Source organism: Strigops habroptila, chromosome 7, assembly GCF_004027225.2.
Source record: "Strigops habroptila isolate Jane chromosome 7, bStrHab1.2.pri, whole genome shotgun sequence".
NCBI lineage: Eukaryota > Metazoa > Chordata > Aves > Psittaciformes > Psittacidae > Strigops > Strigops habroptila.
The window spans coordinates 64,365,858-64,391,967 of record NC_044283.2 but is presented as its reverse complement, the minus strand read 5'-3'; the positions used below and the strand labels follow the sequence as shown (position 1 = coordinate 64,391,967).

Genomic DNA, 26,110 nt, shown 5'->3' with positions numbered 1-26,110 from the left:
AGTATTTAGCAACAAACCACCGCATCAGCAGTGACATTCAATCCCAAAGCAACACTATACAGCACAGTAACACTTATTCTGGCTGCTCAGACCTTAAACACACTGATACAGACAGAGCATGCTCTAGAAAATTGAAATCACTGCTGAAAAATGGTTCATAAAAAGTACATCCTTAGCCAGAAGAGACACTTTTATTTCAAGATGCCCTGAAGAGATCACTGACTTACAGAATGCTAAACCACACACAGAGAGAAAACCCCATAGCCCAACAGACCAGAAAAGGCCTCACAGCTCCAATATAAATAAAGCATTCTCACTCTGTAAGAATATTTAAAAGATATCAGAGCTATACAGCTATGCTGAAAATACATTGTGCATACCCGCCTGACTGCAGAGCAGATTCATTGATAGTCTCACATTTTTATGGCACAACTTACATACAACTACACCATGAAAACCTGAGTAACATTTTCACAGCTGCATTACAGTGTAATTTACATCAGAGCCTCAGAAATACATCAGAAGTCATTCTTCTATTATTTCTACCTTGCACATGGTTCTCTTGTTATTGACTTATGAGTCAATCTGAAATCTTACTTCAAGGCTTTTTTGCCAACTGTTACCAATACATTACACTTGTGATAAATGCTCTAACAACATAACTTAGGTTAAGTTTCTCCAAACATTGCAAGAAAGCTCGCAATTATTGACAGCACAACCATTTAGATTTGCTCATAATCTCATCTAAAAAATCTTAAGCTCAATAATGCATTTGGTTTAAGGAAAGATAAATCATTACAAGAGAAGTCTCAAAATATTCACCAATTTTCACTTAATTCTCTCTGGCACCAGATGTATTGTAGCACTTCAATTTACACCTGTGTAGCTAAGACTGTCATTTCTTCAGTATAAATCCCTTGGTTTCAGTGGGTTAGGAAACAAGCATAGAGATCCACTACAGTATGAACACACCATACAAGTTTGCTACCACAACACTATTTAGATTTGGGCAATGAGGAATGGCTTTAAACTGACAGAGGGGAGATTTAGATTAGATATTAGGAAGAAATCCTTCCCTGTGAGGGTGCTGAGGCGCTGGCACAGGTTGCCCAGAGAAGCTGTGGCTGCCCCATCCCTGGCAGTGTTCAAAGGCCAGGTTGGACGGGGCTTTGGGCAACCCGGTCTAGTAGAAGGTGTCCCTGCCCATAGCAGGGAGGTTGGAACTAGACGATTTTAAGGTCCCTTCCAGCCCAAACCATTCCGTGGTTCTGTGATTAAAGAAAAAAAGGACAGCTTTATAATTTTTATGTCTGAAATATGACTGCTGATTTAAGGTACTTTCAGCATCCATAACAACTTTTATTTTAAATATGGCCATCCATTTAACTAAACTTCTTCTACAGGATTATTTTTATAAATCAATACATCATGGAAGTCTTAAAAGGCAACCTTTCACACACAAAAGCAGTGTGGGTTTATTGAGCCAGTGCATGGACAAATTGCCCTAACAGATTGGAATGGTTACGCCTCCAAGGATCATTAAACCACAAACTAAGAAAGATTTACACAATAGACACTAATGACTCTCCTAGAGAAACCACTACAGACTATTGATCAAAAAACCATTTTTAAATAAATTCCTAAATATATATTCAAAAATTAGTAGGAATGTCAAAATGTTTATTCAATAAAACATAATGGGCCCTCTGGAGCTATTACCAAGATGCAAAAACATAATTGTAGTTTTTAGTGTATTTTTTTTACATGTAGATTACAAAGTCATTTAGAAAACTGGCTAAGTATCAGCATTACCATTTGGGAATATTAGTATATGGGAAAATGAACCATAGATGAGTTAGTAGCTTCTTTCTTTACTTTAGTACAAACACTCCAAATTCATACATATGGAGCAAACAATAGTTTAGCAGGTTTTAGCCACAGGTGGGGCTGTGGAGGGAAAAATCCAGCCCTGAATTGGCATGAGGATTAAGAGACATTCAGAAAAGTTAATCTGTTTACTGCTTTCTTAGGGGGGAGGGAAATAAAAAATAAAAAAGGCAGAAAATTTTTCTGAAGGACCTAAACCAGAAAACAAGGAAATGACACAGCATGACATTTGAGATTAAAAAAAAATAAAGAGAAAACCATTGCTGTAAATTCTCATCTGTAATTAAAACCAAAACCAGTAAACAATACTGCAATCCCCAGACAGATCTGAAACTTCTAATACGGAGTTCCCTCCCATGCCAATGACAAAAGGCATATAAATATGTAATACTTATATGCATAAGCAACTGTTGCCTGACAATCTTCCTCCCAGTTTCCCACTCACATGAGTTCTGGAAGAAAGTTCCTCCAGGTTGGAATTGGGTAGAATCTAAGTAAGTAAATAACCCACGTACTTTCAGTGAGGCACATAGCACTTTCTAGTTTCCCTAGTTCCAAATATTAACTGCTTTGAAAATACTAATAATACTATTTTTAAGTATTTTGGACTGGGATCCATAAAAATTGCTCCAAGATTAGCACAATGTCAAACTTATCTCTAGAAACCTGTCACACATGAGGCTCTCTAGCCCAGTCAACACTGCTAAGCAAGGCTTTAGGGAGCACAGTTGCAAAACTACTGCCTTCAAAAGCATCGGATATTGAGTGTGGTTCATAGGACACAAATGCACACATCTGCCACCTCCCCAGAAGTGGACAGAAAGCCTATACACGTAAACTCAAGGGTTTGGGACTTCACACAGGAAGGAATCAACATACACTTGCCATAGAGGATCATACCTGTGGTTGGTTGATCTCAGCAAGCTGTCAGTCACCCACCCAGCTGCTGTCTCACTCCCCTCCCTCCTTAACAGGACTGGTAGAGAAAACAAAATTTAAAAGCTCATGGGTCAAGATGAAGACGGAAAGACCACTTACCAATTACCATCACACGCCAAAAAGACTTAACCCAGGGAAAACTGATCTAGTTTATTGCCAATTAAAATAGACCTGGATGGTGAGAAAGACAAGAACTAAAGCAGCTTCTTTCCACACCTCCTTTTTCCCAAGGCTCTACTTCACTCCATTCTCTACCTCCTCCCCATCCTCCGAGTGAGGACGGAGAATGGAGTCGCAGTCTGTCAATAATGCCACTCCAATTAATATTGCCGATAATGTCCCCCTCTGCCACTCCTTCCTCCTTACACTTTTCCCCTGCTCCAGCATCGGATCCTTCCCATGGTCTGCAGACACTGAACATCTGCTCCAGCATAGGAGTTACAGTTCCTTCCAGAAGGACCTCCTCCAGCGAGCTGGCTATGGGCTCTAAATCACCCAGTATATATCCACGTGCTCTGGCACAATCTCCTCCACAGAGTTCAGGGGAATACCTCCTCCTGCACTTGGAGCAGATCCTTCCTCTACTTCTTCTCTGACCTTGCATGTGTTTGCAGGGCTGTTTCTCACTCTTCCTCACTGCTGTGCACCATTTTGCCCTTTCTTAAACATCTTTTCCCAGAAGTACCACCTGCTTTGATGATAGGCCCCCGACTTTTTCTCACGAAGGCCACTCCTGCAGATCCCTCACTACCGTAACTTTGCCACCTACAACCAGTACCTACCATGTGGTAGGGAGCCAAACAAGGGTGAAGGGAGGGAAAAATAAAATAAAAAGATAAATACACACACAGAGAAAACAACCAACCCACCTGCCCACACTACACAAACCACACACCACACTGAAGTCTCCAAAGGAAAAAGTTTCACCAACACCAGCAAATGCCAAATTGTGCCTCAGGCCTACAAGTAGGTCTCCTACTTAGCCCACTCAAAGTCCAAAATAACCAATTCCACTGCTAGACCAAGGAAAATAAATGTCCTTAGGATGCCTAATAGGTTATTCTGCTGCATCCAGTATGATAAAGTAGAGGAATAAACCACATTTTTTTCCTCACACTGAAAATGTTTTGCCACACTAAAGATTTACAGCACAAGTAAGTCGGGAAGCATCCTTTGCAATTTCATAGGGAAGAATCTTCTTCTATACAAGTAGTATAATTTATGTACATTTGAACTAGAACAACAATATGTCATTAAACTATAAGCATTTGTATATGCAGACATGCACGTGCCTCCGAAAGCAATTAAGGAATAGCAGCAAATCAGTCTTCATTTCACGACAGTGACTTCTGGAGTTAGCTGTTCAGCATTCAGATGAGCTTCTAAAACATCAGAGTTACTTTTCTTCCACATCAAGCCATAACCTAAATCAGGTTCCAGCAACAAAAATAGGAACATGGCTTCATCAGTGCTGTTCTGGGAACATCTTTCACACTCTACATTACGTGGATTATCAAAGGTTTCAGTAGGATATTAAAAGCAGAAAATTGGCAACTATGCTTATTAAGATGTTTAATAACTTCTACGATAAGACTATTTTTGGTTATTATTATCCTGCAAACTACACTCCCAGAATTCAAACTGTGAGTTCTTACGTTACGAATCTGCCTCAAAATGGGATCCCTGTTCATTTCTAGAATAAGATATGAGGTGGGGGGGAGAGGGAAATACAGCGTACACTCCCTTCCGTCATCACAGCACACAAATTGCTTTGGTTTTACTTAGTGTGCCTACGAATTCCATCCTTTGAAACAGGGATTTGAGATTCAGAGGAGATCTGTCTCTGTCAAAGCAGCTATCCTTTACAGTGCCCAACAGATGAAGTCTCTGAAAATGACCATTGTACACATTCCTAGGCTATAAGCTGACCAGGAAGTACTACATCATTTAGTTTTATCTATTGTAAGATGCTGCCCTTTAATCACTCAGTGATCTCTGTACTGAGCTTACTAAGCTGTGGCATTTTAAAACTGAGAACACACTATATCTCATCACACTTGGGTTTCAGTGACTAATCATCCTGTAATCATTTGAATTTGTCTGACTTCAATTTCCAAGTTTTTCTCTTATTCTGATCTCCCTAATTAAGGAAAGTACCTGTTTAAAATTCCCTTTGAAAACACTTTGACGTTGATCAGGTCACTAGTCTTAGTGATAAAATAAGATTTGTCATATCTCCTGGTTCCTTCCGTAACTTCTGCGAATTTTGAAAACTTCTTTACACAACGAAACCAGAATGAGATGCAGTTTTATAAAAGTGACCTATTCATAGAGATATAAATCATCCATCTATTTAACTGGTTCAGTCAAACCACAGCATTTCAAGGGGAATTCCCATTTATTTACTAGTGGGTTGGTTGATTTGCTGGTCCAGCTGAGATTGCCTCATCTTCCATCCATCTGCACCTCATCTATACATTATATGCACGCCACACACCATATGAACCCACACTAAACCCTCTAGTATAGTAACATTAATTCTCTGAACTTCCAGAGCCAAGCTGATAGCTATATTCGATTTCAGCAAAATTCTCCTACTCTTCACAGCCGCAAAGTGGCTCAAAATATTTCCTGAAACTGTTTTACAAAATGCCAGAGGCTCCCATGAAAATAGGAGGCTTGAAGGAATACAGAGTAGAAGAGAGTAGTTTGAAACTTAAAGCCTTTTACTGAAATAGTTTCTGCAAGTCATACAGCAGAATGACAATGTATGAGGGTGTGACAAAGGGGTGACCATAAGCTTGCTTTCACCTACGTAGAGCTTGTTGGTCCTTCTACCACCCAGGGGAACATAGCCATATGGAACTCAGGCCAGAGAAACCTTGACATCACATGGTCTCATTTTGTTTGCATACATACAGAAATCTACCCCATGCTCCTGAACAGATAGCAAATACTGCTTTAAAAGTATACCATATGTGCACATTCACCACTATATTAAAATAAGCCACTATATCCCATTGAAAAAAAATCTTTCAAACAGAACATGCAATCTGTCACTTCCATCCAACTTCTAGACCACAGAGTACAAAAATACCCTAGGAGCCAATTACAAAATACTTAGGGTTAACAGGTAAGTATCTCAAGCTTCATACTACTCCCTAATTCATTACAATCCAGTGCTATTTTCAGGCAACTACAGAAGCAGTGTTCATAATACCAGGCAGAAAGGGCAAGAAAAAGAGCAATTCCACACTCAGTGCTTGTTCCTTCCAGAGGATGAGTGGCCTCGACTCCTAATAAAGCCAATGGCAAAGGAGGGCACTCGGCAGCTCCTGCAAGACCCCCATTGTGTGCCACGGTCAGACCCTATTTTAATAGGCCCTTTGTTTTAAGCACATAATTACTCTTTACAACAAAGGAAGAGAAAATAAAAGTATTCTTGATAAACTTAGTTACAAAACCACACTAAAAAATTGTAGTAGGGGTCTGAAATTGCATCTGGAACATTAATACAATACCTCATATAGCTGTGAGATTTTGCTTTCATTATTCCAGTGGATTTGGTGGAGTAATTCTAGGTTAGACCTGGATATGTTATGAGCAGAACCTGGCCATAGATTCAGCTAAGGCATGTTGATATCATGAAAAATACCTAGTGTTACAGAAGGCAAATAACGGGGTAGGGTTTTCTTCATCTCCACTATTCTAATAATAGTGATTTTTTTTTTTTATCCCTAAAACACAATGCCAAGAGCTACCATGAAAAAGAATCACTCGAGTTTTCACAAATTAGACTAACACATAAAGAAAAGCAATAGCAAAACGAATTACCTTATTTTTCATTAGAAAAAGCAGATTTCCTTTCAGTCGGCACCATATCTCTCTCGGTTCTGCATGCAAAGAAGAGATTAAGAAAAACAACCTTTTGTCTTCACACATTAAATGCTTCTTAAAAAAGATGCATTAGTTATAAAGGTCAGGAAAAAAAGAATCATTAACAACCAAAAACAAGCCAGCTTCACTCAGCAGCTGCCTATGTACAACATGCTGTTAAATGCCAAACAACTTCCCAGAAGGTTTCTTGTATTCTGCAGCCAAGAGAATTGGTGACTGCAGCATACACTCAACAATGTTTTCTCTGCTTTTCTCCCTTTTCCTCACATTGGAGCAGAAACAGCCACTTGGGCACGGAACAGCTTTTGCTTCAATCATTCCAAGAGATGAAATACAATCCTTGTTAAGACACAGAAATATTTACCATCCCACTTAGCTTACAACATGCTAATTTGAATTTACAATTGTTAGAAAATACAAAGTAAGCAAATGAAACCTAAATACTTACAGTCACTTTGCTATTGCTCTTACTACACTTTTAAAAAGTGCTTAACCAATGGGAATAGCAACATATTTGTGTTTATACACATGCAGGCACTTAAGCTTCTAATAGGAATGCTTCAGAACTTTAGGGCTGGTGAGTGGGTCCAAAAGGTTTCAAAAGTTTCTCTTCCTGAACTTTCCACTTTTAAAATTGTGTAATTTTTCTTTTTTAAAAAGCACTTGTACATACATCTGTAGGTACAGATAGATACATATGCCTGCTATACAGATACAGATCTCACAAAATACGAGCGCTTTAGACAAACCCTATGCCACTTCTTCACAGAGGAAGGAACAGTTTTACATAAGATGTATTCCTTTTTCTGTTTGAGAGGGCGTGTGAAACCGCATGTGTTCAGACAGCAGCCAGTCTTGAACTGCTAGGGAGCAGGAAGAACAGCTGTACCCTAAGATCATGTTATTCCACAGCTGCCTCTGTGGAACTGTTGGACTTCCCTCAAAGCTGGCCATTGCTAGAGATATCTAGAGACATAACGTGACCAGGGGAAAGTCTTGTTAAAATAAATCAACAAGATTCTTTTTCCTTCCTCTTGATAATTTCAATAGGCAACATTTAAAAAAAAAAAAAGTCAGAATAGCTTTTTGCCCCCCAGGAAAGTGGAAGGTTTACACTCACAGGCACTGGGACATAAAATAACTGATTTCAGTTAAAACCTGGGTTGCGTTTAGAAAAAGAATTGAACTTCATAGGTATTGCCAGACCTATTAAAGTGCAAGAACAATACAGAAAAGAATATAGATGCACATCGACCAACTACAAATCTAAACACACAGTTATCAGAGCCAAGTATGCTCTTTTACAGTACAAGTACAGGACCCTGCTAAGACTAAATTCCATCCTCTAGAATCCTGTGGGGACCAAAAGGAAGGAATCTTGTTGCATTCAAACTGCAGCTTTTTCTAATAAAAGTTATTTTTATATAGGATTGTGAAACTCACCACCTCGTAAGTGTGAAAAATAAGCAAGTCCAAAGATTAGTCTATCACTGGATAGTACATACAGTGACCAAAACGCCTCAAGAGAAGGGACCCTTCTCTCAAGGAGTCATAATCTGACTGCTGAGAGCCAAAAGGATTTACAGGGCAACAGGAACATCCTACACATGCATAGTTTTTTAAACACTTTCCTAGATTCTATCACCACTGACCATGGCACAGAGAGCCCATGATTGTGGGCTAAATGAATGTTTGGTCTGTCTCTGGTCAACATAAGGATTTTAGTGGCAATACCAGTATTCTTAAGGGAAGAAAACTTAAAAACATCCTCATAAACATCATACATTCACTGGACATGCTGCCTACAACAAGAACATGGGGAAAGAATCCTCCTGAGGAATCTCAAAGCGGCCAAAAAGAAAAGCTCACTAGTACTCTGTCCAGGAAGTTTGCTGCATCCTCCACAGGAAACTCTATTTGTCATTAGAAAATTTATAAAATATTCTGAAAATGTGGCACAAAGTTTTCTCATCCACTTATCATAATTGAGTCTGTGCTGGTTTGGGTTTGTTTGGGGTTTTTTTCCCTCACTAATAAAATAAACATAAATATAATACAATGAAGATCAACTGGGACAAGTGAAAATAAAACATTTGCTGTTGCTGAAATTATTGTATTAGAACTGATTTTACAGCTAAACAGGAGCTATTTCTTAACAGCTACTGAGGGAACAGACATTTATTCAAGCTTACTGGAAACTGAAAGACATTTAAAACATGATCATAAAAGCCTGAAGAAACCTGCAAAGGAGGTGGGAAGTGAGCCATAGAAAAATCTATAATGATAAAAAAACACAGGTTTTGGGTATGGGAGGGGCAGCTCCTGAGGAACTGGGTATCTAAACTTTGAAATACAGTGACTAATGACTGGTGACGAGCAATCACTAGTAGTAAAAAATCAATCTTTCTTACAGGAAAAAATAACAATAATAATGTAAGGATCAAGTACTGTTTCTCAGGGACATGACAAAGGAAGCTTGAAAACTTCAGCAAACTAAAGAGCTGGCTTTAAATTTCTTTCTTTAGAAAGGTATTTAGCACCACTCAAGCATCAGTAATGAAGAAAACTGTAAACCCCGAGGTGCATGTGATTAGTGAAACTGCAAGCTGACAACTGCAGAAAACATGCGCATCAACCACAGGTAGTTTTCAGTGCAAGTCATTTTTACCTATTAACTTTTCACCCCCGACCACTCTGCAAATCTTCAGTTCTCCTTCCTTGTCAAAACAACCTGGTGGTTGCCTGGCCAGCAAAGCCAGATCTTTAGCATTGAATCTCATGGGGCTGCCAGGGAAGAGGATGAAGATGAGTAAGAGATAGAGGAAGACAATGATGATGCTACTTAGTTTGTTGAAGCTGAGGAAAACCTAGGCAGCAGATATGAAGGTCAACTGAAATATTAAAAACAAAACAAAAAGCAAGAGATAGTGGGTTTTGTTGTGTTTTCCACTCCTGCGCACTCCAAACACCACACTTCCTTTCATAGCATGGGGATAGCGCATTAGGAAAATACCCCAAGGTTACATAGGTGATGACATCTCCCCACACACTTTTTAAGAAAAATGTAGTTTTGCTTTCCAGTGTCTCTGTAACCTCATGCAGAAGGTATAATTTTACCCTGCACTTCCACAGTTTATCAATACTGCTAAAAATACTTTTTGGCTATAGGCATATAAATAACTAGAAAGCTCAAACAGGCATTCAAGGGGCAGGGGGAGAAGGCAAGATTGCCTTGTACTTCCATCTCCTTCACAGGAACAATAACTGTAATAAAATATGAAGTGTTAACTATAGAAGTTCACCCCACACTCAAGTATTCGTGTTTTGTTATACTGATACTGATTAGGACACCAAGTGCTTCCCATTGGTTTATGGTATATTTTAACAGTTTTCAATACTTTTGGAACATTTTCTTCTGTGTTTTCAGGAAATGAGTTGTTGTTCCTCACCTCCCAATCAAAAAAGAAAAAAAAGAAAAAAAGAAAAAAACCACCCCCCCCCAAAACCAACAGTTTTAATTTATTAGAACTACATCTACTGAAGTTTGTGAAAAAATTATACTTGACATACACATGAGAGATCTTTTTTTCTCTCATAGCTCCTCCTTGGTTTATCTGAAATTATTTTATTATCAGGTTCTGTAGCTGTAGTTTTGACCAGTGGAAGTTTGGAAACAAATATTTATGTCCAAATTACAGTTAACACCACCATTTCACAATGCCGCAAGGAAGGGAAAATAAGGCCAGAAAAGTAGTTCTAAATAGATCTGCCTTTTAATCCCCAAAATATTCTATGCTCGTAACATGCAATCTTTTTTTTTTCCAGATTGCTTTTGATACTCTTATACACTTTAAAAAGGCACCTAATGCACAGCACATGGGCTTCAGAATCCAGTTTCTGTCTCTAAATCAGAAGCCTTTGTTCTTTAGAGGACAGCACTGACATCATCGGATGGAGAACTACAACTCTTCGTTCCTGACCAAGTTCCTTAATTGTTCAATTGAAGGACAAGTTACATCTTTTGCACTGTATCTTTCTGTGGGCTCTTTCATTCCTACTTTTCCCCTCTATATTCACTTTTTTTGTTGAAGTTTATCCCTCAATAAATGACTGTTGCTGTCTCCTTTAATTTCTAATGGCCAAACCACACTCAATTCTAACAGTGAAAGCAGACCAAACTCAACTATTCATACAGCTGAGCCATAAATATGACATTCAGAAGACAAATCTCCAAGTAGGTTTTTTTTTCTCCTACAAAGGTTCTACAATTCTATGGAGAACTGCCAAAAAGTAGTTTCCTTTTCATTATCAAATACCTTTGCAAGCAAGAAACAGAATAGGTGCAAGCATTCCTAGCACATATCTAAGCAGTAGAAGGTTGCAGCTTCTTTTTCCATTCATTCCCATACATACACCTTCTTTCTTGTTTTCCCTTTAGCATTAGCAGCAACACTTCTTTTTTTAAGTCCACCTTCATGCCTTTGGCTCCATTTCATAATCTTGTTGAAATTACAGCCTTATAACCTTATGGTCATCACAGAACCAGGCCACCAATTTACAACATGCAAGGATGCTGCTATGCCAAAAATGAGCTATTGACTCCAGCGGAGGTTCCATGCAGGTGCAGATGGCTATGTTTGGTGAATTGATGGACTACAACTATGGCAAGATGAGTCATAGAACACTTACAAAAAGTATATTTATCATACACTGTAATCTAATACTACAGGCATATCCAGCATTGAAGATCAAATCCATCAGGGGGCAGGAGAAGCTGCTGGCTCGGCCACATGATACACAAAACCCATGACCCTTGCAAAAGGCTTACAAGGGCATACAGGTACTTTGGGACTGGCAATGAGTAATTCCTACTAGCCTTTGCAGGCTCAGGGGAATTAATTGTTGGTTTTGGTTTACAGCCACAAACTATATTTTTAACAACAAAGCACACTGTTTGCAATAGACCTATTTGTTTTTAAAAACACCAAACAAATTTGGCAAGGTAAATAATTTTTGTGATCTCAAACCGTGCACTGTTTTGTTACCCCCTGGTCCCCTCTCAGGCAGATATCTTGCACACCTTTCACATAGCTTATTGGTAGCCTTCTTGTTTTAGAGAATGCAGTTCTAGAAATTCAACTGCAATCTACTTAGTTACTGGTTTGTGAACTAATCAGTTCCAGTCCATTGTATAAGCACCTTATAAATCTACCCTAAACAGCATCTTCAGCTACATACAGATACCTTAGATTGGTTCTATCTTTTTGAGTAGCATGGAGGAAGTCAGACACTATGAGTCTGGTCCCAGTTGGAAAAGTCATTAAAAACCATCAGTAACTGAACAAAGAAATGAAGGTTACTGGCTAAATTCTAATTATGCTTGAATGCAGTAATTACTGTAATGCATGGACATATGTAATCTACATAGAATTGCAAAACACAGAAGACCAGAGGACAAGTTATAAGCTGCTATTTAAGGAAGCTTTTGCTTTCCAGCAAAGGGAAAAACAGAACCAGGTAAACAGACCATTGTGGTTTTCTGGAAAGGTCATGAAAAGGAACAAAGAAACACCAGGAAGTGATGCGCATATTGATTTTATTATTTCCCTTCCCCCCCAGAGAGATTGTCTATCGATTGCACACATCTACCTGTAAAGTGGTAACAGTCTAGAAATTCCTTTTATCACATCTGTGCACCACTTGTTTTGCATACGAGCCATAACATGTAAATCATGTGGGACAGCAAGAGTGGTATACAGCAGTTAAAACCCCCAAGACAGCATGCTTTGGTACATACAAGCCTGTCTCAGACTTTAAATGCGAGGCAGCTTGGACAGCAGAGATCCACCGTGCTAATAATCAAGGCTCCTGTTCCCTGGAAATTTGCCAGAGAAGCTAAACTAATCTGCCAGTGTCTGAATATTATTCAAACCTAAAAGGCCTAAGAGATTGTGGGATTCAAACTTGCATTTAACTTAGAAGCTTGATGACTATCCAAAGGTGATCACAGCCAGAGATGACACAACAATAAAATTAAAAGGTGAAAAACTGATAGAAGCGTCTGTGTTCAGCTGTAGCACTGGGTCTCCTTGAAGGAGCAGCAAGACCGTTTAGCTCAATAATCTACTTCCATTTCGGAATAAAGCTGTCAGTCGGGGAAACTATTTAGTTATAGAGTGCCTCTAAATGTTTCTCCTAGCTAATCTCTTTCCTAGCATGATCTCCGATAGGAAAGATATTATCTTCAGTTATTTAATACTGGTGGTTCAAGAGACTGGCATTATTTAATACTTGTGGCTAGAGAGAGTCATGCTGCATCTAAAGTCTCTCTCAATATTTCTCCCCACACAATCACCACAACCATAATTTATGAGGAAACCAGACCAGTCAATTACTTTGCAAGCGGCCAGGAAAGAAAGAGGTGGAGGAGTCGATGTCCTTGGAAGCAATAATTTTATAACAGATGAAGTTCAGACAGCTCCTAGACCACAAAATTTATTAAGTCTGTTAGATGTCCCCTGTCCCCCTGTATTTGCCATTACAGTTTTGATGATCGCTTTCTCTGGACATGGAACAATCATAACTATTTGATTCACGTGACACAGAAAGAGCCGAGATATATTGTAACTATTAAGTACCAGCCATATAGTTGCACATTTTTGATTATCTCAATGAGAAATATGTATATTTTTGAGCACTTGAAATGTCAGACCACCTCATCCCTATACATAAGTGTTAAAAGTCAATCAAAACTAGTAGCATGTTCAAGTAATATTAAATTACAGGGAAGTTCTACCATGAAAAACCTGTACAAAATCGACTTCAGCACATAAGACCAGCATGAAAAAAGCTACACACTGAAACAGTTTGCAGCTCCTGCACCCTGCAGTACAGCTACTAAGATATGTTTTATTAGTTTCTGATAACCACCAAACAGCAGCTGTGCAAAGTACTAAATGCAGGAGTTTCACTAGCGCCAATACAAAAGAGAGTAACCAAAGAGAGTAGCCACTTTCATGGCTGCATACCCTACCCTGAAACACCTTCAACACTGTCTTTTAGGTTCCAAGTTTTCTTAAGTGCAGTTCAACATTAAAGAAATTAGCACATAATACCTTGCAGCTTTCATTAGTGCTGCATTTAAGGCTAGATATTTTGGTAAAGTGTTAAAACACAAGCCTCCTAATGATGCAATCTCCTAAACCTCCTAAACAAAGCCAATAAAATCAGCTGCCTGATTTCAGCAATTTCAAGAAGAAAAACACTAGAACTCATGTCTGCAAGTCCTCAGAGACCCTTCCAAATACATTCTGAATTTCCCTTCTCCTCCTTCGAAAAGGTGTAATATTATTAGTTCACATCATTTTGCATTAAGAGCTTCTTTAATCTTTGGAACACACACAGCGCAGGAAACAGCCTTCAAAAGGAAAGCTGCAAAATTAGTCCACAGTTTTGTCTTCAATAACAGTATTCTTTTTAAGCAAAAAGGTATTGCTAATTCCACATATTGTCTCTTTATTTCACCCATAATTATTAGGCCATAAAATATAAATAGGACACATTATGCCCCCACACACACCTAAAATTCTCCATTCTACCACTGATCCACTCTACCACCGACCCCTGCATAGCCAAACAAAATACTAGGTTTTATTTCCTCAGTCCAAGACAGAAGAATACAATGCAGTGCCAGCAAAAAGAATATATGACAGGAGTTTCAAATATGCAGATATATCCATATATCCAAATGAAAAGTTTGAAAATCTAAATTGTATGTAAGTTTTACCTTTAAAATCATTAATAGGTGATCAGCTGATTAGGTAAGAAAACTGTCCTGGCTTACATAAACTTGGAGACTGTATTCCAAAGAAGGTTTGAGGGGATCTGCAGACTTCAACCTTAATACAGAGGGATAAAAAAGTAGGGAAACATTTGTCTTTAAACTGAACCTTTCTTTTGGTATTTTTTTCCACCCACTGAGGGAAGATAGGCAAGATCTATATATCAAGTATCACTAAATGCTAAATTGTCTACATAAGGTATCTATTTGCAATACAAAGTTATTTCTTTCTATGAGAAGTTAAAGATGCCTATCAGCTGGCTGCATGCAGTCAACTGAGCTGATGGAAAAATTCAGCTTATTTCTATCTTTCTGATCCCTTCATTTCTGTCTTCTGGCTATCTTATTTCCTACTAGCTAGACTGAAGCTAGGCTGATCATACATTGTTTGTCATTTTCCCTTATACTTTGTTAGGCTGCCAGTACTGTTGTAATCTACTTGAATAGATTATCATTTTAACCTAGTTCAAATGTTGCTTCCCACCATTTATCAACCACTACGGCCTTCCAAAAGAAAAATTAGGATTAAAGAATGACAGGCCTGCAATATTCAGCAAGTTAGTGAGACACGTCACTTCTTAGAACACACTTTTTTGAGCTTTCCTAGTTTGCACAAAAGAACAGTAACATAGAAAAACTATTTTGAATTTTGTGAGTGTAGAGAGAAGGTGACAGAAATCTTCAATAGTTATCTGTTTTTCTCAATAGTACCAGTGGTCATTTCAGTTCTATTTTATGCTGAAACACACACACACACCATATTCTAACAGCTTTTATGTCTTTATCCTCAGCTCCATCACCCTTACCTCACAGTGCCCTAAAAAACAACATAGGAGCTCCAGCCAACAAGACTCTCCCTGACTAGAGCCAGCTTTCTCCCAAAGGAGGCATGACTTTGCAATGGCATAATACAGTACTACATAAACCAAACCAACCAGCACCCTTCTATCCGTATCACTACTGTCTGCAAGGGCCTTTTAAAGTCTTAAGACTAACATGACTTTAAAAGTAAAGTATCTACTGGAAGGGGAAAAAAAACAATCACACCTGTAAGAGGTGAGCTATTTATTTAGAGACAAATGATGAAAAATTAAAAGCTGGCTTGGCTGGAAGGTATTCCCTTCAGCTGAAACAAAAAGAAAAAAAGAAAGCAACTACACAGAACAGCTTTGTCTTCCCTTCCTCTGATAGACTTCACAGTCAAGCAAATTCCTAAATGATTTATGTAGTTCCCCAGAGCTCAGATGTGACCTTTCAGGGGAAAAGGGAAAAAAATATATATACATATATATTCTTGCATTTTGCTTCCCCCAAGAAGGATAATACAAACATTTACTGCAAACAGGTATAACCTGGCACACCTACTGAATGATACACTTCTAGCAATGGATACCGATCCAACCAAAAACCAGCTTTGTGAAAATTAAGTAATTTTTCAGTTGCATGAGTTGCCCCATGTGGTTCATGGCCAAACAGCCTGTACCACCCAAGGCAGAGAACTGAACAAGAAGCTGCTGCTTTCACCAGCACAGCTACCTTACCATGAATTAAAGTGTACAAACTGCAACTTCCCTCAGGCTGTGCTTGAGCAGCCTCCGGCCTGACACAGGCTCCTGGGGAAAGGGAGTCCCTCCTCCTCATGGCAGTACCAGTGCTCATGCAGCCACGCAGCATCAGCTTAAGGAACTTACCTTGATCAATACCAACCTCATCAAGCTGTTCCCTGATCAGACCGGCTACCTGGCTGCAGAAATGCCAGTGCCAGCCCACCACAGACGACAAAAGTTTGCATCCACAGGTAATCTTTCTGCAGACGACCACAGATGTGTCAGCTTAGTACGATGGTATAACTGCAGCCTTAGGGCAAAATTCACATATAAAGGACTTCAATCACAGTCCTTGCTCATCAAGCTTCCTGGCAAATCCAAATTAATCCATGAGCTTTTCTCAAATCTCCTACTACGCTTTTAAGGAATACTGTCTTAAATTCCTGTCTCCCACATGTGCCCAGGTGACTGCTGCCCCACCACACTGCCTGCCTTCCACTGCTGAAGAGCACAACCACGCTGGCTATAACTTTCCCTTGGGCCAGCTAGAAACGTGGATTTATCAAACTTATCCACTTTAAAACCAACACTAGAAAACAAACACCAGAAGATTAAGTTAGTCTTCCAAAACCCTATTCAAAGGCGACTGCATCATTAATGCTTCCAAGACACCAGCTACACACAAATTACTCTGTCAATGAGTTCAGGCACTATTATGACACTGTGGTTTCAGAGCAGGTGGTCTCCAGCTAAATAATAGCATTTCAGTGACTACGTAGTTACAAATTTATTTACACAGCAGATTCCTTTCTCTAGGCTCTAGGGATGTAAACACACATACCTTTTGTAACCCGCCCTTTAAAGGAAACAAAACCCCAAAATAAACCTGAGTATAGCATAGCTCTATTTGCTTGCAGCTCCTATACACACCATAGTAGGTAAACCAGTCTGGAGGAGGCAGTGTGCTGCAACCACTGATCCCATAAAGTAAAGGATGAGGAGAGGACGCAGTAACCCATTTCAAAAAAATACTGCACAATATTAAAAATGGCAGCATGCTCCATTCTGCAAGAGACAGTATCTGAGCGGCAATAACTGGAATTTTTGCCTCTAGAAGACTTATTTCCTCTCTCTTCCAATATCTATAAAAGACGCAAAAGGTAGAGGCAAACTTAAAGTACAACATAACTATGACATCAGTTTTACTGGTCATTTTTACTGTGACAAATTACTGCAGTGAGACAGCAGCTTGTAGTCTAAGATACAGGATTTTCTTCATTTTTTTAATCTTAAAAAGTTTACAAAACTGTTTGGGGACTACATTTCTTAACCTTTTTTGCTTTGCATCATATCCTAGAACCAAACAACTTCAACGGTCTTCGCATCTATACTGACAGAAAGATTACCACATTGCTGAGAAAACACAGTGATGAGATTTTCTCTCTACTACTCCCCATTCCCCAAATTTATGATATCTGGGGTTTGTCTGAGCTATAAATGTTAAAGAGATTTTAACAGCATATTTGAGAGATTTGGTGTTCATTTGAGCTCTAAAAAGATTTTCCTAGAAGACAACTGAGTCAAGTCAGCCACATAGTAAAATACAACCTTCTATTTCTAATCTTAAATACTTGGGAAAAAATTCTTCCACTAAATTTCAGACAGCTCTGGAATTCACCGCTTTTTATTTTGCTATTCACAGGAAGGAACCCCTCCCACTTTTCTTAATAGTATCAATTCTGCTTTGGCTGTCTTTTCCCCCCACAGTGTTCAAGAAAATAACAGAAGTGTTCTCCCCTACAGAAACTCTTTAACGTACATGTGAAGATCTAGCAGAGGCTTTGATTTTACTATCTCACAGTTCCAGGAGACACCATGAGCTCCCCTGCTCCTGCACTTTTCAAAGGAAAGAGATTACTGGGCTTCCCTCAAACTGACAAAAGCAAAGCATGGAAAAGTAAGGGAGTTAATATTTTATGATGACAATTAATTTGGATAATTAGAAGTCAACCAAAATACCTGGGGGAGAATCTTTGTATGAAGTACATTCCCTACTTAAATATACTGCTCCTGAATGTTCACAAATATCTGGTTACCTACAATTTTAATTAAAAAGCCACTACCACCAGTAAGAACATAATTGCTGAATAAATAAATCTAGGAAATTGTGACTTAGTGCTATTATATTAAGAATGAGCAATAAATCGCTTTAACTGTGTCCCATTAATAATGATTCAATTTCTATATATAATGGAAGTCTCAGTTCAGCAGAAGCTATTATGTTATCTCAGGAAGGGAATATTCAGAGAGAGATGCAAAACAAAATTACAGGGGGAAGAAATGCAATAAAACTCATGGAACATAAAAACCACTAAGGACATTACTGCTTTATACTGACCTGGCAGCTAAAGCAATAACAAGTCAAGATCACTGACATATCCTCAATTAGCAGATAGGAATAAAGTTTATATATTTTTAAGTAAAGAATAAGACACCTCAAGAAGACCAACAAGCTTCACAGGTTTGTTTTAAACCAAGTGGCTGATGAAATCTCCCTATATTCATCTAAAGTGAAAAAAGAATAAAGTGCAAAGTGATACTTTAGAACCACAACTTGAATCCAAGGCCAAAGGATGATACAGAAGATGATCAAGCTCTCCTCACACATCTATTTCAGTTAAGATTAGGACTACTCAACCTGTGTACTTGCAAGTACAAAAGCTCTCTTCCTTGGCTTGTTCCACAGTGACCTATGTGATTGCTGATTTTGTGGCTGCAGAATTTCTCACAATTACAACCTGTGACAGAGGCACCATGTGTGGAAAGTCAAAATCTACTAATGCCTTCCCATGCAGGCAGGCGATTTGAGAAGTTTAACACTTAAATTCAGTTTCCTATTCTCGAATATCCATCACTACACTACCTATTTTCACTAATATGCAACTTTTCACCGGCTGAAAAGAGAGAAAATTAAAAAAAAAAGAGAAATCCTAGAAAACAAATTAAATCTTATTTCACAAGTTATTAATTGGGCAATAGACGCATATATTTAACTGGATTTCTGCATACAGTTATCCACTCTACAAGACATGACACCCTACTCTTTTCAGCTATAAGGGATCATAGGCAAATATTCAATAAGCTTAGTCTAAGAAGCTGGAACTGACAAATAGCCCAGCTACATAAAAACCACGAAAATTACGTGTTTTTCAGATTAAACACCACATGCAAGGATAAAGTTGACAGCAATAAAGAAAATAAGGCTGTCACAGTTACACACAAAATACAAAATTCAAGACTTGGTTTCATTCTCAAGATATTCATGCTTCTTAGGTACAGAATTATTTGGGTAAAGAGCCCACGTCTTCTGTGTTATGATACAATTCTTACAAAACTGAATTAAGTGCATGGCTTTGTATTAAACATGAAACATAACTATGATTTTCACTGGAGGCAGTCCAGGGCTGAATGTTCCCATGATAAAAACTGAAGGTGCACAGTAGTACAAGCCAAGCTCCTTGGCACAGAAGCTGAGCTTGCCTCAGTGAATGGTTGGTAACAGCCTCTTTTCCATCCCTAGTAAAAATCACACCTGATTGCCCAGCCTGGAAAAGCTGATCAACATCTAACTGAAGGATTATCACCCACATTTTAATCAGACTTACACACTTTGAAGGATACTCAGCTTCTAAAAGACCCTCTGGGTAAGAATAAACAGGGAAAACAGCCTGAAGCAGAGAAACAGAACTCAGAAGGGGACCAACAAACTCAAAGCACCAAATAACCCAACTCTAAAAAGGCTTAAAAAAGAAAGAACATCCCTCAGGGGTTCAGCTTGCAAAGCTCTGCTGTGGTGATTACAAACAGGTTGTTCCTTGGTCACACTTGCGTTATTTGCTTTCCTGTCATCTTGTCATAGAGGCAAAGTAGAATACCTAGAGCTTGGGCAGAGCTCTGAGTAAGCTCCTCTCACCAGTCTGGGTACTAATAAGCTTTTGACACATGTTTGCAGCAGGCAGTGATGCAGCAGTGAAGTCTCACAGCCTGTGGAGAAGGGCTTCACACAGTAAGCACAATCTGAGGAAGATGCCTTCCACGTGAAAGTCCCATAGGGCACTGGAACAGTTACCAATGCGTACTAGTGACATACAGCCAGAGCATCACAGATACTGGGGAAGAATATACCCATACAAACAGAGTGACTACATAATGGTACAATTAATTCAGCACAAAAATAAATTTTAATAATACCATAATGAACTACCTTCCTCCTCCTCACTGCATCATTCCAACACAATTCCATTGCAGCACTGCAGACTTGCAGTTTATTTTGATCTTAACTCTATTTGCATACGTTAAGAGATGTGAATCTCTTAAGATTTACGTATTTCAGAACAAATACTTCCTTTTGCATGAAATAATCAGGAATATTAGGTAACTTATGAGACACATTTCTCAAGAATGTGAGGCAAAAGCATTTTTCTTAGAAAGGCAGTTCAAGGATATGCTTCTCAAAGTGTGCTTCAAGACTGCAGACTTTGTGGAAAGAGCCACCAGAAAGTAACAACTGGACTAAGACATCACGAAAGGAGGAATGTTTGGGGACAGAGAAAGAAAGAACCAAATATGCTAATGCATTTTAAAGGTGACAAGCAAGAGAAGGATCAGGGTTGATTTTTAGAGCTGAAATAATGAGCAATGTCTAGCCTGGGAAGAGGTGAGCTGGCAGGAACAGGAAGAAGGATATGTGAAGGATTGCAAAAAGAGCACCCTGTGTGGAAGCTGCTGGCTGATCTAGAAGGGTAACACAGAGGTAAACGAGCACATTCAAATCTCAGGGTCCAGGCCTGCAGGGAGCCAGTTTTATGATCCTACCACAGCTTCTTCCAACTCTCTGAACAAACCCAGGAAAGGTGGCTGCTCTGTGAACCAACAGCTCTGCTGCAGCTGGTGGGTAGGAATATGTTCTGCAATTGATGCATAACAGCCTAAAACTGTTATTTCAAGTAGAACATCAATGGCTTTGGGATTTTTTCCTCTTGTTCTTGAATTTTCAGACATTAGTCTAAACTATTTTACCCACCTTGCTTCAAGGCAGAAAAGCAACTTGTGCGGGAGTTAGACAGGTTTAAGAAACTTAAATGCTACTGGTAAATAGCTGTTTGCCTTATCCCGAGAACATATTAGAATTTGCAGATTGCAAGTACACACACACATGCAAGCACATGAACGGTATTTTACGAAAGCATTCCACTCAATTTATCTAGCATAGGCTGCTGTGGATACACACCAATTCAGCTTACAAGGAAGGCAAAAAAAAAACCCAAAACCCGCAACAAAACATCCACAAATGACTCAAAAACTGATTTCTTCCTTAATTACCTCAAGGCATTCAGGCCATTAGTAGTATGTTAGTTGGAGGACATGCACAGTGCCAAGATTCTCTGGTTGCTTCTGAGACTTAACTGTCTCCTTCCCTTCCCAGAATACAGATTTTTAGAATAAAATTAAAAAGCAAAAAAGGAAGACTGAAATTTTGCATTTTGTTTGGAATGCCACTAATTTGGCATTTTCTTTGTACATTCCAGGTAAATATGACCAAAGCTTTAACTTCTGCCCAACATTTCTCTTTTGTTTTAAAATGTTATTCCTCCCCGCTCCAACCAGTAACACTGACCCACAAGATTTCTTTATTAAGCTATTTACTGTTTATTTACTTCCCCCCAAAAAACACCTTGCTAAGTTTAATTAGTCTATGCATACATCAACTAACTTCTCCTGCTCTACCAAAATATAAAGATTCAACTTTTATTTTGATCTAGCAAAACAGTATGACATTAACCTAAAATCTCTGTGTAGGGAGATGCATAAAGCAACTCCCTTGCCATTAGCACAAGTGTCAAGACCAGTCACATCAGACTCTTTCTGCAGGTGAATGGAAGAGGTGTGAAGTCTAGAGGGGTAGCAGGTGAAGGAGGGGTATTGTTATTATTGCCTGGGTTTTTTTTGTGCTGCTGCTTTTGAAATGTGCAAGAATGAAAGACTGTTCCTATGATTACCTTTCAAGCACAAAAAATTACCAAGGGTCAGAAACTTGTCAGTTATAACATCATCTGTTTTAAAGATCTGAGGTGCTATAAAACACTTCTCTTGACGTGGAAATGAAAGGCTTAGGGCAACTCTTTTTCTAAGTGTTGTAGTGGCATTTCAACTTAATTGGATTTAATCCTCAAAAGAAACTGTAACAAAAAGTTACTCCTTGTAAAGCCTGTAGAGATAATACAAAGAGACAAACTGACTACAACCAGTCACTTACCGGTTACCTACTTATGGACACCAGTGAGGCAGTGGAACCCAAAGAGCACACACTGGACACACAGGATTAGTCCAACCACAACAAAAAACAAACAGAAAGAGACCTCTGAGTTATCTACTACTACATACAGCATCAGATTCAAATCTTTTTCATAACTTGTATTATTGAGCTCAAACCTAAAAAGCAGCTAGATAGCTTTGTCTCAATATCCCCAAAGGAATGTTGTTCCAGCACCTGACTGGTTTAATGGCAAGAACCTTCTGTTATTTCCAGCCTACATGTCTTAATGTCCAAATTATCCACATTATTATGCCAACGCTGACCTTTAAGTTACATTTATATTCTCTTCTTTCCCTTACTAGAAGTGTCAAAGCAAGCCAAGCTTTGGGTTTGTTTTTTTCTTATCCTTGCCCTGTAGGGAATGCTTTCCAGTCCTCATAATCCTTCCCTGAACCCGTTTCTCAGGAAAATATACAGGACTGAAAACATATAAGTACTCAGGATACACAACGTCTGAGTTAGAACCACAGTATTCTAAACCAGCCGCATCTCTTCGTGGCTCCATGACTTATTTTCAAAGTCAAAAATTGTCAGAGCTCTTAAACACAGTATCTTGGCCCTACCTACCATTATCAGAGACACTTGTTCTCCAGCTGATATGCATGAAGGTACTCTCTCACAGCATGTCTAGTAATTTTAATTTTCACTCCATTACAATTACCTGTTTCCAGATGCAGCACTGCATCTACTTCAGGAATCCACCAATGCCACAGCAGTCTCTTAACACCTTTCACTAAACTGACATCAAGTTCTGTTTCACTTACATCGTCTCTAAATTATTAGAGCAAAGCATTATGTATTATAGTGCTATTCAACAACCTCTGTTTCTAGCTTTCTTGAAAAGATTGCGTCCTTCAATATTCATCTTCTGTCATGACTGCTATGCTACTATCTTATGGTTGTGATATCCAGCTCAGTATGCTGCAATTCAAATTATTCCATTTTATATATACCCCAAGCTCATGGTATTTGCACACAAGTGTTTCAGCTTTGTTTGCGCTTCACCTAAGAAAACCTTAACTGCATTCAAAGCTGGCACAGTCATAACCACCAGCTGTTCTCAGAAATATTTATTACACAAGTTTTATTCTAATAATTGTCCACTGTTCTGTACAGTTACGTCACTTTTCCTGTTGTGCTACCCTGGGTTTCCTACCTCTTTTTGTGTATACTTTAAAGGAAAAAAAAAAATAACAGGCATTATGCAAATTATCACATTTCTCAATTTGAAGTTCTTCAGCAACTGCATGAATTCTCAATGTCAGCAAGCTGTTTCCCTGGAAATCATAGTTTCAGCTCATCTTTTAAGACTCTTCTTCCAGTAAGTGCATTTTTAATGGTTAAATTTTCCAAACCCTTTCTGTAGGACCAGGTCTCCCTTCCACCTTGCCCTAAAGTAAAATAGGTTATTACCTTCACTGCCATGGGTTACCTAGAGCTTCTAGTGACTCGTTTTCTAACCATTAATAAGGAGGCGGAGCAGGGGAGGGGAAAGGGGGCAGGTTTATTTCTAAATATTCTCTCTAAAAGCTACTAAACATACTCCTCTAGTATCAAAAATCCAAGTACCCTACTAGAAACTGAAGTTAGAAAACACTCAAACTGAAATGGGCTTATGAATTTTTTTTCATACACAAAAAAGTATTAAACACTTTAGTCCTATATTCACAGCAAAACTTAGAACTGCAATGGTACTAACATAATAAGAACGCTCCAAATCTCAAACAGTGGCTTGTCACTTTTCTTAAGCAACAATAAAGAAAACCATGACAATATATGAAAGCAGCAGCCATAAATCTGCCCCTCCACAGTCCCTACATGTAAAATGAAGTCAGAAGCAATTTAGATAAAGAAACAATAGAAAGCACTATCTCTGTCACTAGGAGATATTGATAGGAAAACAAGCTCCACTTACTAAAAGAGAATGTAAAATTTAAAAATGTGCAGAATATAAGCAGTAAAGACAAAAAGTTGCAGTTTCTCAAGGCATAGAACAGGAAAAATTAATATAACATTTCTGTTCTGCATCCTTAAGACAGGTTTCTAACTACTCCATTTAAAATGCTTAAAATTCTTTGAGATTAATTGCTTAAGTTCATAAAGTTATGATGGAACACTAATTTTATTGGCCTATTTACGAAATGATAGTACTTTCTTCTATGAAAAGTACTTCTATAAAAGTACTATGAAAAGAAAACCTTTTCAGCACATATTTTCTGAAGGTATTTGGTCTTTGTGTCTTTATTGGGAAGAACAAATGTTATTCACCCATACCTGAAGTAAATAATATTTTTCCTCATTTTACCTGCCCCTCTCAATCTCAGTAATATGGTTGGTAATAACAGTATATGGCTTTTAAAGAAAAACTGCATCTCTCCTTGGAATCACTTAAACTCCTAATCATATTACCACCATGAAAGAACAGACAGAGCAGCAGCTGGTATCATTTTCTTCTTTCTACTACTGTATGATTTAAAAAATGGAGGAGGACAAGTAAACAAGAGGTTGCACATAGCCGTAACAAGTTGTTTTTTACCGGCTGTTGGTTTCCTGTACAGAGGAGATGCAAACAGTAACACTACCAAAACACTACATGGATTCAATACCAAAAGTATTTTGGTACTCAATCCAAAGTTTATGGACATTGAGTTAAGCCTCATATTCCCGTAGGAAAGCTAATTATATGCAGATACCTTTATCAAAAAGCTTTGAGCCAGGTTATTTAAAATACAGAGCCTGCTCTTTGGCTCCAGACTGTATCACAGAAGCTTAAATCCCTAAAACCAAAAGTTACAATTGCATCTTTTGAAGTACTAAAGATGGCAATGACCATTATCTCCAGTTCATGGCATCTAAGAGCTATCCATCTATTCACAGAACAGAATCTCACCCATTTTACACAAAGAAAAAGAAAAGCCAGTCCTTTTCAGAATTTTGAAATGCAGCTTCACGCAGCAACACAGAAACGCAGTAACTGTGTAAACACACTTGCACAAACACAAGAGGGAACACAGCTTCTACCACATCTGCTGAAAGGGCACCACGTAAATCCTCCCAGGGCATTTCACAGCCACCAACTCACCCCTTCAAGGAAGTCTGGCTCTACTGCAAGCATTAACCTAACTCTATTTCTTGTTTACCCAGCCTCACTTTACTAGCAGTTATTTAATTTCAGGAACAATGTAAGCCACAGGTATTTCACCCTGACAAAGTCTGAATAACTTGCCTATAGTATATGATCAGACAAGTCTAGTAAAACAAGAAAAGCTGCTTCAATGCACACTAGATGTTTAAAAACCAAAATATGTAATTAATTTACATTTGGTTTCCAAAATATTTTTCCAGCAACTGACAGACCTTAACTAGACTTACAACGTCTGCTTGAACACACACACACACACATAAATATATATACACATGCAACATGCACACACATTTACCTAACTTCTTACTAGCAACCTTGTTTCTTGTCATTTTTAAGTACCTCAGTATTTTAAATGCTGCTTGATATCCCACATACTGGCTATACTTACAATACACAGATCAGCACACTTTTGGTCTGTCTTTGACTACTGACTATCTCTTCTTTATTATCAATTCCTAATCTACTTGCAATTTGGGGAT

The 26,110-nt window shown here is 38.5% G+C and overlaps 1 protein-coding gene across 3 annotated transcripts in view; it reads right to left on the bottom strand.

Annotated features, from left to right (window-relative positions):
- INPP4B (inositol polyphosphate-4-phosphatase type II B) overlaps positions 1-26,110 on the bottom strand; it is a 309,190-nt gene that overhangs the window by 261,410 nt on the left and 21,670 nt on the right. The gene's annotated exons all lie outside the window — the stretch shown is intronic.